Raw genomic sequence first — 20,376 nt, forward strand, 5'->3', positions numbered from 1 at the left:
ATGATTTTGCCTCTGACATTGGGTAAGTTACTATATTCTGCAGGTTCATATTCTGTATGAAGAAAAATCAAACTATTAAAGTCTGTCATGATTGAGTTAGATAGAGTGTTAGGGTAAGGGTTAATTTAGAGTTACAAAATGTTAGTGTGAAGGGTTATGGGTACGGGTTAATAATGGGTGAGTAAATTATGTTAACGTTAAGAGATTGTGTTTTATCACATGTGTCCATTCTATCGGCTGTGGGTTGTCTTGGGAGCTAAATAATTTATGTGAATCTCTTTCGTAGGGTATTTCCACTTACATCCTTTACGTAACTCTCTTGGGTATTCTTTATTTATTGTAGCGTTGAAAAATTAAATTGGGTGGGTTTCGTGTGACATAGATCAACACATTCTTGAAGCACGTTATCAGTTTCTTCCCTTGTTCTTGAGTTTTTTATGTCATTCTTCTATTTTCGTAAATATTCTGACCTTGCCTTATGGCGACAGTCTTTCAATTTTATTTTACGGGTACGAAGCTCTTGATAACGCGCATCGGGTATATTTTGGGTAGTTTTTGTGAAAATCTCATCACATTTAGTTTCTTCAACAGACTTACAGCGTTCTTTAGTTGAACTTTAATGCTGGATAACTGAGCTGAAATATGAAACTACTCTTTGGGTTTTGGGTTCGAGTATGGCGAGTCTCTTCAACAGGTCCTGTCAAGATGCAGCCAAATTTGGTATCTTGAGCTAAAAGTGTGTTAAGAATATTATTCTTAACACCAGATTTTATGATCTGTGGGTAGAAATCTCTACCTATTATAAGGTCGATAGGTCTACTTTCGTAAAACTTTGGATCTGCTAACTGAATATTTTTTAAATCTTTAATGATATTTGGGTTTATGTTTTGGGTGGGTAACGTTCTAGTTAGCGTTTCGATCAGTATCGATTGGATTTCTAAACTAAAATCTTTTTGGGTATTGGACTAACTTAACTTCACATATTTGGTTTGAACGAGCTGATACAACATCGTTCAAACCTGATATTTCAGCTCTTATGGGTTAGGTGGGTAAACGTAATCTATGTCTAAACTGATCAGAAATAAACGAGAAATCAGATGCTGGGTCTATAAGTGCTCGTGCTGGAAATAGAGAACCATCAAATTCAATATTTAAAACTGCTGTTCCCAGTAGTTTCTTTCTATCGTCCAATAATGTTTCAATTTAATGGGTTAGGGTAGAAAACGATTGTGGAGAGTTCTGAGATGACACCGAAGGCTATTAATCTGTGTGGTTAGGGTTCAAACTCGTGTTTTGATTGGGTCTGTGAAGTAATGTGTTATGTTTACCTACATAAAATTTACAAGTGAATGAACTAGTGCATTACTTGACACCATGAGATATAGCCAAACAATTATAACAACATCCATTGTTTTTAACAAAATTTATCCGGTCATTTACTTCCATTGAAATAAATGATGGACAATCTCTCAAAGTGTGTGTAGCATTACAAAGCGTACATATTGAGCCATTAGGCTTATTGGTGTGTAAAGTTTGGGTAGGGTAGGAGAGATTTTGTTTGGGTTGAGGCTTTCTCTTGTCACGGGTATCGTCTTCGTATTGCCCTTTCGTTGATTCTGATTCGTATTTTCTGATCTATATTTAGTCTTTGGGTATGGGTTAGAATCTTTGATATCACTAACGGATTCAAGACCTTTGTATTTATTTGTTAAAAATATATTCATTTCAGTCCAAAATGGTATGTTGGAACTGTCTCTTAGGGTTCTTTCGAAATCTTCCAGGGTTTCTTTGGGTAATTTGCATGAACAGAGATAAACGAATATTGGATCCCAATTGTCGGTATCTATGTCCAGGGTATTCAGATTGGAAATACAAGTATTAACCATTCTTTGCAATTTACGTATGGCATAACCGCATTGAACATCAACTAAGGGTAGACTGAATAGGGTTTTCAGTTGAGCATTGACCTGCATACGTTTATTCTCATATTGAGAAGTTAGCTGTGTCCAAGCGATAACAAAACCATCGTTTGTTAGGGGTGCACTATCAACTATTTCTTTAGCCTCCCCCGGGTCTTTTGTTTTAAGTAAAACAACTTTTCTACTCCACTTAGGCGAGGGTTATTACCATAAATGTCTCTAAAAGACGTCCAGCATTTATAATCGCCATCAAATTCTTGCATATCGCAGGGTGGAACACTAAATGAAGAGTTAGCTATAGGGTGGGTTGTGGGAGTAGAAGGGGTAGGAGGAGAATTTTGTATGGCTTCCCGTCGGGTTGCATCTGCTAATGCTGCGTCAATGGAAATAATTCAAGATCTGAAGAGAGACTTGGCTTTGGCGTATTTTCGTGTGAGTTCATCTATGTTGATGGTAGCAGCTTTCTCAGGGTCATCCATCAGTTCAGATTCGCGAATCCATTCATACCGGGTGCTAATTTTATTCCATACTTCTTCTAATTCGCTTTTTGATATTGGATTGCAGATAGGGTGAGGTTTTCAACTCAAATAATAAGGGTACAAGGTAGAAATTTTAGAGAAATAGTTGATATGGGTAATGTGTACCAGCAATTAATTCGGCTGTGCCGAATCTTATATACCCTTCACCAAATTACACTTAAACAAATTTTTTTTTTTAATAGTTTTATTTAAACAAAATCGAAATTTTTTTTAATGTTTTAAAATTTTTTAAAAAATTTTTTTTTCCAAATTGTTTTTAAAAATTTTTTTTTTTAAATGTCTTTAATTAATTTTTTTGGAAAAAGAATTTATGACAAAAAAAAAATTTTGATGAAAAAAAAAATCGGGTTAAAAAATATTTTTTTTCCGATTTTGACCCATTGTATGTCCAACTTACTATGGTCTTATATACGTCGTTGCAAAGGTTTTTGAAATATCTATCATTAGATATCCATATTGTCTATATTAATGACTTAGTAATCCAGATATAGGTCAAAAATCGAGGTTGTCCTAGTTTTTTCCTTATATCTCAGCCATTTGTGGACCGATTTTAAATAGCGACCGAGCCGAAAGAATTTCGGAGATATTGATGTATGAATCGTGTATGTAAGTTATTTGGGGGCTTCGGAAAGTTGATTTCAACACACAGACGGACATGGCTATATCGATTCCGCTATCTATAACGATATAGAATATAAATACTTTATGGGGTCGCAAATGAAAAATGTGGAAATTACAAACGGAATGACAAACTTATATATACCCTTGCCACTCATGGTGAAGGGTATAAATATATATAAGCAATTTAAATCAATAACAATTTTGGCAACAGAGCTTTTGGTTTCACTGTCACTTTGTTCTTTTAGTGTAATGTTGAGTGTTGTGTTTAAAAACTGGTTTTAAAGTTTTGTGTTGTTTTAGAATTTGGTTTGTTTATTTAATTGTTTCTTGAATTTTAAACTTTTTGTTTATGTTCTGATTGTTTATAATATTTATTACATAATTTTATTTTAAGGGTGGGTATTTTCTGTTTGTTTTGTAATTTTTTTTGCACACTTTTTCTTTTAAATGTTTTAGCAGATCACTATGTTTTTTGTAGATCTAATTTATTTTTTGTGTATTTATGTATTGTTTTATTAGTGGACTGTATATATTTTTTATTATTTATTACTTTGACGGTTCGATTGGACCAATGTTTAAACGGGTTTAGGGGTAAATGTTTTGCGGTGTATAAAATAAATAAAAAACATGTACAGTAGCCCAATAAAGTCTACATACAGGAATTCAAATTAAATTTCCTTCGGTGAAAGCTAATATTATGAAACTTAATAGCCCCGCCCACCTAAAAGTAGGCGTGACCGAGAATAAATTTTTCGATATTTTACTCAGAATCAATAACTCTAATAACGGTGAACTTTTGGGCGTTATTTGAATTTTTTTTGCTAAAATCGACATAAGACATGTATTATTATATATCTCATAAAAAAAAATAAAAAAAATTCTTTAAATTAAAGTAACATAATAATTTTTCCTGTATGTAGACTTTCTTGGGCTACTGTATGTGTATTTGCAACAACGTTATAATTCGTATGTTTATTGAACTTTTAAATATATATGGGGTATTCACACGGTAGTCATAAAGTCGTATGTCATAAAATAATAACACGAACAAATTTGACTGCTGGGAGCAACCCTCATAAGTTAGTGTGCTGTTTCAAATTTGAGTCAGCTGATAAAAGAAAAAAACAATTATAAACAATTACAAATATTTTTAATAAAAAATGACAAAAACAAGTAAAAAATCTGAAATAATAGCCGGTTTGTGCGAAAAATACATATTGGACGTTGTAATGGCTGATTCAAGTAAATAAAAATATAATTACAAGTTTACATTCAAGTAAATACATTTTTTTCAAGGTGATGATGACGATGAAGAACATATAAATAAAATGTTCTTATCAAACGTCGCTAGTTTGCTCACAAACCGCAGAAGCATCCACCTTGGAGTTCCAAAATCCAATAAGTGGCACCAAAACGTATTAACAAAGTTTGACGACCCTAATCAAATGATTAGGGTTCGACCGGAGGAATTTGTGCATATACTGAAATTGATTAAAGACGATGATGTATTTAACACAAGTCCAAAAACAGCACAGCTTCCAATTGATATGCAGTTAAAAATCGTACTTTTTCTGTTAGGATCCTCAGGCGATGGACTTTCAACACGCAAAGTAGCTACCCTCTTTGGAGTGTGTGACGGAGGCACAATTCAAAAGGTCACAAAGCTTGTTTTTAAAGCAATTTTAAATATGAAAGACACATTCTTAAACTGGTCTAATGCAGAAGAAAGACAACAAATTTTGTTCGCAACTAAAGACGAAATGCCTGGTTGCGTAGCGTATATAAACGGCTCTGAAATAAAATTATCTGAAGCACCTGTCAAAGAGCACGAACTATTTTTTCGCGAAAACGTCAATATGCCGTTAAAGTTCAAGCAGTTTGTGACTACAAATTACGAATAAGACAACTAACAATCGGTTATCCAGGTAGCGTACATGACGCAAAAATTTGTTTAAACTCTCAAAACAAAACCAAAATATTTGATTTATGTATTTCAATTTAAATTATAAATAAAAACAAAAAAAAACAGTAATTCATATAAATAAAAAATATATACATATATATACAAAACAAAAAAAATTAATATTCACAAAGTTTGTACTTAGTAGTTTTTTATATATTAGGTAGAGTTTTGATATTTTTTTAGCACGCAATTGCATATCTGTGGACTTTTTATTTATATCTGTGGACTTATTATTTATATTTCAGCTTTAGCTCCTCCATTGCTAACCTCTCTTTCATTTCCAACTCCATTACTTTAATAAGCTCGTTGCTTTTAATTTCCTTTTCACGCAGCTCTATTTCTCTTTCCTTTATTGTAATTTCTTTTTCCTTTAAATTATATTCTTTTTCGGCTCTTTCTTTTTTAAAACTCAGCATTTCTGACTGCATTTCCAAAATAGGTAGGTAGGCTTTCATCAATTACAGCGTTCTCCACTATCCTGGTCCCAAAAATATCATCCAGCTCATAAAAAAATATGCACATTTTTATTAACGCCGCTAAAATAAAAGTGGAAATGTTAAAAACAGATAAATACATATAATTTTTAGTTTAAGTAATACCTTTCATGGTTTCGCCGTCCATGGTGCCTGCCCCGGTTGATCCCTCCCAAGCTTTGGCTTTGTTATAGCTGGTACGCATATTCCGGACTTTAGATCGGACAAGCTTCCAATCTACTTCATCATTTGACTCCGCCGAAAATCGTTTATAATAAACCTGAGCTGTTGGCTTCTACAAATAATAACATTAGTATCATGATTATTTAATTAAAACATAATACAAACCTCTAACTCACGATTCGCCATCAAATATTCTATTATGGACTTCTCTTCTTCCAAATTCCATTTCTTTGTGGGGTTGGTGCGCACATGTTTACATTTTGGCTTAAATAAAAAAAATGTAATTTAAATAAACTTAATAATAAAGTAAATAAAATCTTACCTGAGAATCTACTAAACCATCCATTTTTAAAAAAATATATTAAACAAGTAATAGTGCTATATTCTGCTGTGCCGAATCTTAAATACCCTTCACCAAATTATACTTCAAAATTTTAAATATTTTTAGGTAAACAAAATTTAATTTTTTTTACAGTTGTTTTTTGAATTTTTTGGAAAAAAAATTTTTTTTTTGTTTGTTATTTAAATTTAAAATTTTTTTTTTTTAAATTTAATTTTTTTTTTTTTTAAATTTAAAATTTTTTTTTTTTTAAATTTAAAAAATTTTTTTTTTTAAATTTTAAAATTTTTTTTTTTAAAAATTTTTAAAAAATTTTGTTTTTTAATTATTTTTTAAAAAAAAAAAAAAAATCTGGTTCAAAATTTTTTCCCGATTTTGACCCATTGTAGGTCCAACTTTCTATGGTCTTATATACGTCGTTACAAATGTCTTTGAAATATCTATCATTAGATATCCATATTGTCTATATTAATGTTTTAGTAATCCAGATATAGGTAAAAAAATAGGTCAAAAATCGAGGTTGTCTTGGTTTTTTCCTCATATCTCAGCCATTTGTGGACCGATTTTGCTGATTTTAAATAGCAAAATTCTCGAAAGCATGTCTGACAGAATTATTGAAGATTTGGATCCCGAAGATATCTGGGGTCTTCAGAAAACTGATTTCAACAGACAGACAGACGGACAGACAGACAGACAGACAGACAGACAGACAGACAGACAGACAGACAGACGGACATGGCTTAATCGACTCCGCTATCTATAAGGATCCAGAATATATATACTTTATAGGGTCGGAAATGAAAAATGTAGAAATTACAAACGGAATGACAAACTTATATATACCCTTCTCACGAAGCTGAAGGGTATAAAAATTTCTTCCCACAAAATAAATAGTTTAAGTACCTACATAAACATAAACAGCTATTGTCGGTGACTAAGCCGGCAAATTTTTCTGACGGCGGTTATTTTAAATACGTTTGGTGGCTGCCAGTCAGCTAAAGTACTCAAACAACAGTTTCTTACTTTTTTTAAATGTCTCAATGAGGCTACTTCTAAATATTATCACCGGCTCGATGAAGAGTTTTTCCCTTTCGACTTAGATTTACACTGTTTAGTTATGACAAAACAATAAACACAGTATAAAAGGTCTTATTATTTTATGACTTTTTTCTTTGAAGCACAACAAAAATTTTTTAAAACTATTGTAAAATTTTAGTACTTTATGACAATATGACTTGATAGGACACCGTGTGAATACCCCAATAGTATATATATATGGGGGATTTCATGTCAAGTGAACCAACTTTTGAAATCGATGTCTTCCGATCGGGATGAAATTTGCACCAAGGTTAGCTCTATTGGATACTAACTCAGACACAATTTTTCAACAACATCGGTCGAGAACTCTCTGAGTTATAGGGGGTAAAATTTTGACAATTTGGTCAAACAGGGGTTTTTTCTTATCCATGTAACTTATTACCTATTGTTCTTAGCAAAATGTGTTCCAAATAGTATAGATAGCTATTTCTTCGATCTTTCGAAAAAAAATATTTAAAAAAAAAAATAAAAAATTTTTAATATTTTTTTTCCGAAATCAAAAACTTTTTTGACTTTTTTTTAAAATACGCTATTTTTTTTTATTTTTTTTTTTTTCTTAAAATAAAGTTTAGATATTTTCCTTGAACACCTACTTGGTCGCTTAGTGGGATGCGAGTGGGATATCTATCAAAATAAATATTTTGTAACTCAAAACATAAAATTTTTGACTTTTTTTGCAAAATCAAAAACTTTGTTGACTTTTTTTTTCAAAATGGACCCTTTTTTAATCTTTTTTTTAGGTCAAACAAAAGCTTAGATATTATCCTTGAAGACCCTTTTGGTCGCTTAGTGGGATGCGAGTGGGATATCTATCAAAATAAATATTTTTTAACTCAAGACTTACAATTTTTGACTTTTTTTTTTGCAAATACGATTTTTTTTCCAAATGGGCCCTTTTTTTAAAATTTTTTTTGTAGTCAAAAGAAAGCTTAGGTCCATTCCTTTAAGATATTTTTAGTCCCTTAGTGGGATGCGAGTAGGATATCTATCAAAATAAATATTTTGTAACGCAAGACATACAATTTTTTAATTTTTTTTTGCAAAATCAAAATTTTTTTCCAATATGGGCCCTTTTTTAATTTTTTTTTTTGCTCAAAAGAAAGCCTAGGTCCATTCCTTTAAGATATTTTTAGTCCCTTAGTGGGATGCGAGTGGGATATCTATCAAAATAAATGTTTTAACACAAAAATTGTATGTCTTGAGTTACAAAACATTTATTTTGATATATATCCCACTCGCATCCCACTAAGCGATCAAAACCATCTTAAAGGAATAGGCCTAAGCTTTCTTTATAGCAAAAAAAAAAATTACAAAAAGGGCCCATTTTAAAAAAAAGTAAAAAAAGTTTTTGATTTTGCCAAAAAATCAAAAATTGTATATCTTGAGTTACAAAATATTTATTTTGATAGATATCCCACTCGTATCCCACTAAGGGACCTAAAATATCTTAAAGGAATGGACCTAAGCTTTCTTTTGACTAAAAAAAAATTTTTAAAAAAGGGCCCATTTTGAAAAAAAATTCGAATTTGCAAAAAAAAAGTCAATAATTGAATGTCTTGAGTTACAACATTTTTATTTTAATAGATATCCTACTCACATCTTCCTAAGTGACAAAATAGGTCTTAAAGGAAAAGACCTAAGCTTTCTTTTGAGCAAAAAAAATTTTTAAAAAAAAGTCCCATATTGGAAAAAAATTTCGATTTTGCAAAAAAAAATTAAAAAATTGTATGTCTTGCGTTACAAAATATTTATTTTGATAGATATCCCACTCGCATCCCACTAAGGGACTAAAAATATCTTAAAGGAATGGACCTAGGCTTTCTTTTGAGCAAAAAAAAAAATTAAAAAAGGGCCCATATTGGAAAAAAATTTCGATTTTGCAAAAAAAAATTAAAAAATTGTATGTCTTGCGTTACAAAATATTTATTTTGATAGATATCCCACTCGCATCCCACTAAGGGACTAAAAATATCTTAAAGGAATGGACCTAGGCTTTCTTTTGAGCAAAAAAAAAAAATTAAAAAAGGGCCCATATTGGAAAAAAATTTTGATTTTGCAAAAAAAAATTAAAAAATTGTATGTCTTGCGTTACAAAATATTTATTTTGATAGATATCCTACTCGCATCCCACTAAGGGACTAAAAATATCTTAAAGGAATGGACCTAAGCTTTCTTTTGACTACAAAAAAAATTTTAAAAAAAGGGCCCATTTGGAAAAAAAATCGTATTTGCAAAAAAAAAAGTCAAAAATTGTAAGTCTTGAGTTAAAAAATATTTATTTTGATAGATATCCCACTCGCATCCCACTAAGCGACCAAAAGGGTCTTCAAGGATAATATCTAAGCTTTTGTTTGACCTAAAAAAAAAGATTAAAAAAGGGTCCATTTTGGAAAAAAAAAGTCAACAAAGTTTTTGATTTTGCAAAAAAAGTCAAAAATTTTATGTTTTGAGTTACAAAATATTTATTTTGATAGATATCCCACTCGCATCCCACTAAGCGACCAAGTAGGTGTTCAAGGAAAATATCTAAACTTTATTTTAAGAAAAAAAAAAAAATAAAAAAATAGCGTATTTTAAAAAAAAGTCAAAAAAGTTTTTGATTTCGGAAAAAAAATATTAAAAATTTTTTATTTTTTTTTTTAAATATTTTTTTTCGAAAGATCGAAGAAATAGCTATCTATACTATTTGGAACACATTTTGCTAAGAACAATAGGTAATAAGTTACATGGATAAGAAAAAACCCCTGTTTGACCAAATTGTCAAAATTTTACCCCCTATAACTCAGAGAGTTCTCGACCGATGTTGTTGAAAAATTGTGTCTGAGTTACTATCCAATAGAGCTAACCTTGGTGCAAATTTCATCCCGATCGGAAGACATCGATTTCAAAAGTTGGTTCACTTGACATGAAATCCCCCATATATGCACATAAGTATATAGATTTTGGGTTAAGGGTTTTATTTATTTATTATTTATAAATTTTAACTATTTATTTTTTATTTATTGTTTTATAAACACTAGGTTAAGTATCTTTTAATTTGTATGTGTTAAAATAGATTCAGTTTAGTTAATTAATTTCACAAGGGTTTTGGAATTATTGGGGTTTTTCTGCTACTTCGGCTGCTACTTTCTTCTTTTTGAATGTTGTTTGCTAGTTGTTTTGTTCGCTTTCTTCTTTTCTTCCTGCGAAGTTAGCTGCAGTTTATTAAATGGTAGATGGTGTTGGGGCATCGATGCAGCCAGTGTTGATACATTTTTGTTCACCAACATTTTTAAGAGATTTATGATCATTAAAGATATTTTTTAAAGATTTGTTGGCCTTATATGGGAGCTATGACTAATTATGGACCGATCGCCATGAAATTTGGTTGTGTTATTTATGTCTATATGAAAGTTATTTGTATTGAATTTTTAAGAAATTTATACTCGATAAAGTTATTTTCGGAAGTGGGCCTTATATGGGAGCTATGACCAATTATGGACCGACCACAATGAAATTCGGTCGTGTGATTTATGTCTATATTATAGTTATTTATGTTGAATTTTATGTGTATACCAACATTTTTAGGAGATTTATGTACGTTAAAGTGATTTTCGTAAGTGGGTCTTATATGGTGGCTATGACTAATTATGGACCAATCATTACACCCTCCCCACTATGGTGGTGTAGGGTATAAATAGCGACTACCTCGATTTTTGACCAATGTTTGCAATAATCTGGGTTATTATGTCCTAGTATAGACAATATTGAAATCTAATCATAGAAATTTCAAAAACCGCTCCAATGACGTATATGTCGCCATATTAATGCGGACCAGCAATGGGCCAAAATTACGAAAAATATTTTTAATTTTTGGTGAAGGCTATATACGATTCGGCACAGCCGAATATAGCTCTGTTACTTGTTTTAAATTACTATATTACATACATATGGTTACGTTTTTATTTTTTTAAAACAGGGGTTTATTTGTTTTAAATAAACCGGATACTTTTGATTGCAAAAAAAAAGCAATTTAGTAGTTTAAAATTTGTAATCACTCTTTATTTATTTAAACAACAGTTTTAAATAGTCACTCAATGTTTTTATACACGTTTATAAATTCACAGAAATATACTCACTTTACAAGTATGGCCAATGTATATATGTACGCTGTAGAAAGCTCTATTTCTACAATGATCTTCAAACTAGAATATTCGAATTCTAGAGCTTTCGATGTTAATCATTAATCATTTAGTGTTACCATACTTACAAACAATGTTCAACTCAAAGCTTCATTCATTTGTATTCTGTACTCCAAGTCGTTTAATTTATTAATCACCTTGTATGGTCTATCCCAATGGGTTTGTAGTTTGGGAGATAATCCTTGCTTACGTTGTGGGTTATACAGCAGTACAAGCTGGTCTTCGTTAAATCCTTAAGAATTCGGAGCTAGGTCGTATCTGGCTTTTATTTTGTCACTGGTAATTTTTATTCGGCTGCGTACGAATTCATGAAGTTTGTTAAGGTCATCTTGCGCTTGGGAAGTGTTTTCATTATTTCTTGTTGAGGGCTTAAATACCGAATTCTAAATCCCTTGAGTTCAGTCCCGAAGACAGGTGTTCGACGTTTTATTCCGTATAAATCGTAGGATTCCGTTAACCTACTCGCAGGTACGACCAAAAAAATAAATTTTATTAACGGCAGTTTCAAAACTCCATTTTCAAATTTTTAAAAATTGTGTTAAACAAATTTCAGAATTTTTTGATCATGAGAGAATATAATAGAGAATAAAAGTGTTATAAAATTATGAAAATATCTCTTGTAGTTTTTCCGTACCTGCGATTTAAATTTTTCGAGAAAAACCAATTATTTGGCCATTTTTTGGCGAATGAGCTCTATATCCTTACTGTTATGAATTTCAAGTAAAACCTATTCAGAATATTATAGTCCACATAAACCTTAAATCGTGAAGGTCAAACTTCTCAAAATTTGGAATAAAATAACTAAGCAGTGGTGTAGTGAGTAGAACAGCAGACTAGCAAACAGATAGTTCTTGGTTCGACTCTCGGCTGCGACTTATTTTTTGTTTGCAAATACAAAATTCTATAAATAACTCTACTAACAAAACAACTTATTTCCGGCCAAAAATATAGCTTACTTTTGGGACATCGCGAACAAAAATAAGTATATAAGTAATCGTTAAATTCCCCTTATTTTTCGGCTTATTTGTAAGCAAAGTTTTTGCTGGGGAGTTACCATTTTTACAAGTATTCATTAATAAAAAAGATGCATTTACAAGGGGAAAAATGCTTTTTTCAGTTTTTGTAAAAATTTTGGCATTAAAAAATTACTTTTGCAATTTAATTTAAAAGAATAGAAATGTGTACGTAATTGTCGTTCTAATGAGACATAAAAAACAGAAATTGGTCAAAAAATGTTAAAGTTATTAAAAATTCGTTACCTGAGATACATTAATGACCAATTTTTGTTTTTTATATCTCATTAGAACGACAATTACGTACACATTTCTATTCTTTTAAATTAAACTGCAAAAGTAATTGTTTAGTGGCAAAATTTTTACAAAAACTGAAAAAATGCATTTTTTCCCCTTGCAAAGGCTTAGAAAACTGCGCAATTCGTGAAGATTTTTCGGACGAGGCCAGTCCTTTACGGCTCGTATTGTATCTTCATCTGTTGATATACAGTCTGCTGTTACGCGATGCCCTAAATACTTAACTTCTTTCTGGAACAATGCAGATATCTGTTTAAGGACTTATTCAAGTTTTTTCAGGTGTTCATCGAAAGACTTCCCCATGACATTTAGTCATTGAGGTAAACCAAGCATATCTTCCAGTTAAGTCCTTGCAACACACGTTCCTTTAAACGCTCGAATGTGGCTGGAGCATTGCAGAGTCCAAATGGCATCACATTAAACTGTCATAACCCATCACTCGCGCTAAAGACAGTTTTCTCCTTGTCTTTGTCTGAAATCACTACCTTCAAGTAACCACTTTGCAAGACCAATGTGGAGAACCATTTTGTTCCAGCTAATGTGGCCAGGGTTTCTTCAGAAGCTATTTGCTTTAATTCTATCGGTCGGCGCTAATCCTTCTACCCATTTCCCCCGCTAGTAGCTTGTGTTCTTTGGTGGACTCATTGGCAGGTTCTTGGGCCCATACTAAAGTTTCTGGCTATGGTGGTAGTTTCTGATGCTCGACAGTAACTAGATTTCTTACTTGAGTCCTATTTTCATATCCACCGTCAAGGGGTATTTCCACATTTCGACAAATCATAACTTTTTGGTCCATGTCCAATGCAATGCCGTGACTAATCATGAAATCAGCACCAATGATTACTCGTCCACAATATCGGCAACAACAAAGATATGATTGACGCTAACGCTGGCAATGGTTAACTTCACATTTACTTTACCATATACGGCGGCAGGCTCCCCAGTAGCAGTGCGTAGACTTACCCCGCATAGTGGTTCAATTGTGTTCTTTATCAAGTCAGGTCTGATGATAGACTGCGACGCTCCTGTGTCTATAGCAAGGTTGCCAATTTAGCCATTTTCCGGTTTTGTTTTCATTTAGCCATAAAAAATGATTTAATCTAGCCGGAAGATCTAGCCATTTTATTTTGTCCTAGCCTTTTTTGATTTTTATATAACATTGAATAAATGCTTTGAGTTTAGCATTGTTTGTAAGTATGGCAATACTAAATGTTTAATAATTAACATCGAAAGCTCTAGAACTCGAATATTCTAGTTTGAAGATCACTGTAGAAATAGAGCTTTCTAGATTGTTTGGCCGTGATAACAGCAAACGAGTCGGTCTAATTTGAAGCATCGTTATGTAAAGACATCAACTGCATTATAAAGTATGCTGTATTACCAGTGAATGCCTGTACAGTAGAGTGCTCCAAAAAAATAAAATTGCGAATTTTGACCGTCCCCCCCTCCAGAATGGTTCTATGTATTGTAGTTCCTAGTGGCCTGAGACACGTTAATGGCCAGGCGATTTTTTAATAACATTAACATTTGTTAACCAGTTTTTGTCTTTTATATCTTATTAGAACGACAATTACGTTTATATTTCGATTCTTTTAAATTAAATTGCAAAAGTAATTATTTAATGCCAACATTTTTATAAAAACTGAAAAAATTGCATTTTTTCCCCTTATAAATGCACCTCAAAACATTATCTATCATCCTAATATTTTACACAACGAGTTTCTACAAACATAGAACCATTCTAGAGGGGGGACGGCTTGTACCTAGAAAATTTTGTTCGTCCATACAATCTTGTAGCACTCTACTGTACAGTGTGTAATTTAAGTAAGCGTATTACTTCAAATTTATAAACGTGTATAAAAACACTGAGTGACTATTTAAATTGCTGTTGTACATTTTGAATAAATAAAGAGTTGTTACAATTTTAAACTACTAAACTGCTTTTATTTGCAATCAAAAGTATCCGGTTAAGTATATTTAAAGGAAATAAAACCCCGTTTTTAAAAGGTAAAAACGTAACAATATATTTTTATCAAAAAATAGCTTAAAATTTGGTGTTTAATAAAATTTACAATCAAAATTTGTTGCATGTATCAACCAGATCAGTTGCGACTAACGGAGGGTTAATCTAAACATATTCATATAGGAAAGCATGATACAAAAATACAAGGTAGTCTCACTTTCTCTTTTTGTCGCCATATTAACGTTCTGACGTTTACTGGAATTATGAAAAATGGAGCTACCTTATTCTTACCTTATGAAACTAGTTATGCTTCAACGTGCAATTTGAAAGGAAAAGATGCCTTACTCAGCATCCAAGAAAGACAAAAACAAAAAAATTACGGATGCCAAGAAATCGAACAAAAAAATCTTTACCTTTTTCAAGGGTTTAGATAGGAATTTATCAACCGTCTTGTAATATCTGTGACCGAAGCAATACTAAACAAAGATTGAAATGAAATTGCGGCTAAACATCATGATTATACATATTTTAAATTTTCAAAATGCGTAACGATATAAGATATTGTGTTTTTTATTACATCCTAATAAACAATAGTTTCTTTTCATCAAGTGGAACATGTATCGAATTCTTAAACCAGGGGAGGAGTCTGTAATGTGACCCATCATAATCTAGAAAGACTACATCCCTAAAATAAAAAAAATATCTTCAGTTTAAAAACTTCCTTGGACATCGCCTGCTTCAGATTCATCTTGTACAGCTCCGTCATAAATTCATCAGGGGCAATCTCCGGATGAACTCGCTGTACGGCGATCCTCGGTCCGAGCTTGTCTCTCACCGACTCTACTACTTTCCCTACTTTCTCCCTTTCCGGTACCGACGAGGTCCCAATGACCGATCCATCATCTCGCATAGGCCGCATCTTATGAACCCGAACGCCCAGCGTGGGGCCGACCTCCTGCTCAACCTTCCTTATAACCTCCTTAGAGGTTGTACCGCGCTTACCTCGAACTACCACCGACCAGGTCTCTACTGCCTTCGATACCGCCGGAAGAACAGCCGCAGAAGTAGCAGCCACAGCTACCGGTGACCGGGCAGAATGCCGGGGAACAGGTAACATTGGTAGCGGCATCTGGGTGGTCCCGATAGCATCCAAACCTCCCCTAAGCCGCTCATTATCCAGCATGACATCAATTGCCTTTTTGACCAGCACTACATCGACGCCTGGCTCCAGCATGAGCTGCGTAAGTTCCCTGGTGACCTCCTTTAACTCATCCACATAATCATTAGTGGTAGCCATCTTCTTCCTCTTCGACTTCTTGGTGATGCTGTCATCAGCAGACCCAATCACCATCTCCTCTTCAACAGCAGCAGCATCAACAGAAGCAGCAGCAGTAGCATAGGCAGCAGCAGCACCCTTCGCCTTGGGAGACCCCGGTTTGAAACGTTTGCCCCCTGACGGTTTGTATCTGACGGGTCACACATAGGCTTCGCCTTCTCGCCTTTCCTCTTACCATCCGGAGGCATGGTAAAAACCTCGAAAAAACAACCAAAAAATCAATAAAAGCAAGAAAAAACGACAAACATAATCGAACATTTTTTCCTTCTTCCAAACTATAGGAATACCCCTATTATCTACACCGCCGGAGTTTGGCCATGAGACACCTTGTCAGCGGAGTCTCAACTTTTGTTTACACAAACACATGCACTAGTATATTAATACTATACACTTTCATTCTTTGTATACCGATTTTTTAATCCGCCTATATCTTAGGCATCAGCCAACCGATTTACACAATTTTTATATAATACAAACAGAGATCGAAAATAACTCGTCCATATACCAAAAAACCCAAATTGTGATTTATATCTTTGCGATAAAAATAAATCACTGAAAATAACAGTTATAAAATGATTTTTATTTAAATGGTTTGGTATGACCTTTATTTGTTTTTGTTGTTTTTTAATGGTTTGGTGTGAGATAAACAATTCATTTGTTCTTAATAACTGTTACTTTCTCCTTTATTTACATATAATAACATATTATTTGTAATTTTTAACAAATTATGAAATAATATGATAAGTATGAAGTAATGAAGTCTGAGTAATAGAAATGAGAATTTTTCTTTAAATTGTTATTAATCTTTTGATAAATTTTATCAGTCTTATGCAAAAAAAACCTTATTGATTTAAAACACAATTTTGTTAACGAACACTTTAGCTTTAAAACCCATTTATAAAAGTACTGTATGCAAAAACGTTTGTTAAAGGCATAATAACTAATGTACTGATTTTTGTCTAAGCTGGCAATGCTTCTCATTTAATTCCCCTTTTTCGTTGTTAGTGTTGCTTTCAATTAGGATAAAATATTCGTTAATTTTCTTTTTTTCATTGATTGTTTTTAATAATAATAAATTTTTGAAGATAACAACTAATTTTTAGAGAAAAAATTTATATCTGATTCTAGTAAATTTATATTAAGCTAAAATGTATTAATGTACAACTTTTTTTATATAGTTTATTTCAATTATTATTAAAAGTATTCGAATGACGAATATTCTGTGATAAAATAAACATCACTGTTTTATAATTTGTTTTATTAATATATTTTTATTGACATTTTGTTAAATTTTAACAAAATTTAATGAATTTCTATGTGGAAATACATAGTTTTAATTCTGGAGTGGGTATATTAGATGGTGTGGACCTTCTTCCACAATGTTTACACATTTTATTATCATATGGCGTTGCAGGTTAAAAGTAAATGACACAAATGCCAATTAAACTTACTTGTGAACCTCATTTTGTTCACTGCCGGAGGAATATCAAACAAAATCATATGCTATTAAAATGGAACTTATTTGCCAGCGGAGTGGAAATTGTGTTTAGCAATTGCAATAGTATCGTATATTTTTCCAAATTTATCTTTAAAATCCTCTTTTTTAAGATAAAAAGGAAAAATAATTCCTTAAAGTAGGTTTATAGTAAGGTCGAACCTACTTTAAAAGTTGTACATTTAAAAATTGTTTATCAAAGGTATTTTAAGCCATCAATCGTTTATGAATACAACGAATACAAAACAAGGCGAATCTGACACACCCATTTTATGCAGAAAAGCATTCAAGGAGCCATGCCCGGTCAGAATGAAACTCAAACTCAAGCCAAAGTTCGGGCGTTCCCTAACAAAAGTAGCGTCCCGTATAAACTCGTGAGCGACCCGCCCTGTTGTCCTTTAAAAAAGTACGCCACTCGTCCTCCTTCACAATCACGCATCTGTCCTTGTAGACACTCAAGGCAGCCAGATAGCCAACTTTTCGCTGAACCAGACCTTCAGCATTAGAACGCATTCCCCTCTGGAATCGCTTCTTGAGACGACGAACGTTCCTCCGCATCAGATCCATTTCGCGAGTCCACCACCTGACCCCTCCCTGACGAGTCATGCGACAACGGTCACGGGGAGCATCATTAGTGGTACACATCTACCAGGCTGACTTGACTGTCAATAGTATGAGCCCTAAAGTCGTCAATCGGAACATCTAACGCTGCCCACCGACTTGCGTCAGCATAGTTATCCCAATTGACGTCGTGTAGTTTTTACTTGCGTGGTAGGTACGTCCAGTTCGTTGCCAGTTGGTGGGAGAGCACAATCTCAGTGAGACTATGATCACTCACACCAAAGTCATCCCTAATCTTCCAACTAAAACGATATTCTGTCATTGCCCCCACATTGTCGAACGTTACGTCAATGTCATTATATCCTCTTGGACCATCAAAAGTGTACATATAACTAAGCTCATTGAGAGCAATGAGCCGCTTTATGACCAGCCACTCGATAAGCATGATTCCTCGCAAGTTGTTCGGATGAGCAGAAGCATTCCTACCCATCTTAGAGAACCACATGCGAGAGCATGCATTTGCTTCTAAACCAAGTAGTAGTACCGAATCCATGTACCCTAAATAGGGTTCAAGAGACCCCCCAAACCTACAGTAATGCTTGTCAGTAGCATTCTACCAAAACCACCCACCAACACATGAGGTGGTTAGTGGATACACCAACCGAAAACACTTACTCGATGTACTAAGCCAAGACACAACCCGGAAATTACCGAACCCAAACAGGAAGTACTTAGCCAAGATACGAACATATCCGAGTCACCAACCCACTTAGTGGAGTCACACCTAGTGGCAACACCGGAGTTTGACCTTGAGACACCTGGCCTTGGCTGGCTTCCAAAATGTATCAATGCAAAGTTTGTATGCAGTTCTCCTACGGTATTTTAATTATGTACATATTTAAACTTCCTAAACAATGCAACTATATACGATATGAAATGAACATAATGCAAATTATCATTTTTTCACTGAAAAATACATAAAAGTATTTATTTGGTGTTTATATTAAGTTTTTTATCCAAAAAAATAATATTACTTCCATTTGTGAGTCGGCCATTTTCTATATTTTTTTCTTTTTTATTTAAAAAATTGTCAAAGAAAGCATCAACTATAAATATGATTGCTTTTTTACTGCGTTCAAAATACTCATTTTCGGAATTTTGAAATAGTATACACAGTAAGCATTTTGTATGCCGGCATTATGAAACAGTATACTTTGTTCAAATACAAAGCAACTAACATTTTGGAAGTCAGCCATTCTCACAAGTCCGATTTTCATCCGCCTATATCTTAGGCATCCGGGAACGGATTTTTAAAATATTTATATCGTCAAAATCTTTAGAGTCCCAGCTTTCAATACCACTACCAGATTAGAGTCAAGCTCAAAAATGTCTTCTTTCCCCGCTAATTAATCCAAGCCCGTTCCATTGGTTGTGGTTTCGCCTGATAGTAGATAGGGACAGATGTGTCTAAGTTTAATGTGGATACCTGCCGCATAGGCCTAGACCACACGGGCGACTTAAAACCGGATAGAATTTCTAAAAAAACGTAAAATACCAATTAAAAATTTAAATAATTAAAAAATTAAATATCGTCAGTTTAAAACTATTGGCCCATAATCATAGTCAGAAATAAAGTATATTTTAATAGAAATAAAGTCGTCTTTACTTAAGAGTGGACTTTAGGTCTACCATTTGCCCTTAAAATGTTGTAATAAGATGTAAATACTTTCACATATTAACATTTTAGTGATTTCTCATATTAAAATCAGATTTAAAAAAGTTTCAAGGGTTTTTGTTTTTTCAGTCATCTTTGATTGGTTAATGCGTTTATTGTTCTTGTATAATTGCGGTTATTTATTTTTGTTTATCTTGTTTTAAAAAATTAAGTTTTAAAATTTTGTTGTCTTGTTATACCCTTCACATTCGTGAAAAGGTTATATATAAGTTCGTCATTCCGTTTGTAATTTCCACAATATAATTTTCCGACCCTATAAAGTATATATATTATGGATCCATATAGATAGCGGAGTCGATTAAGCCATGTCCGTCTGTTAGTTGAAAATTTTCTGAAGGTCCCAGACATCTTCGGTATCCCAATCTTCAATAATTCTGTCAGCCATGCTTTCTAGAAGTTTGCTATTTAAAATCAGCAAAATCCGTCCATAAATAACGGAAATATTAGCAAAAATCTGAGACAACCTCTGAAAATTTCATCAAAATAAACAATTCATTGCTTTGCGTATTTTGTTATTTCTTTTTTTGGTGTTTTGTTTCGTTTGGTATATATAAGATTGTCATTTCGTTTGTAAATTCTAGAATATAATCTGTTCGTCAGCAATTAAATGTAAAATTCTTAAAAGTTTTCTTGATATATTTAGGATGCTGTACGGGCAA

At 32.8% G+C, this 20,376-nt stretch overlaps 1 protein-coding gene across 1 annotated transcript in view; it reads right to left on the bottom strand.

Moving 5' to 3' along the window:
* The window catches only part of LOC135962777 (glutamate receptor ionotropic, kainate 2-like), a 290,464-nt gene that overhangs the window by 92,852 nt on the left and 177,236 nt on the right, over positions 1 to 20,376 (bottom strand). The window lies entirely within an intron of this gene.

The sequence above is a fragment of the Calliphora vicina genome, chromosome X, assembly GCF_958450345.1.
Source record: "Calliphora vicina chromosome X, idCalVici1.1, whole genome shotgun sequence".
Taxonomy (NCBI): domain Eukaryota; kingdom Metazoa; phylum Arthropoda; class Insecta; order Diptera; family Calliphoridae; genus Calliphora; species Calliphora vicina.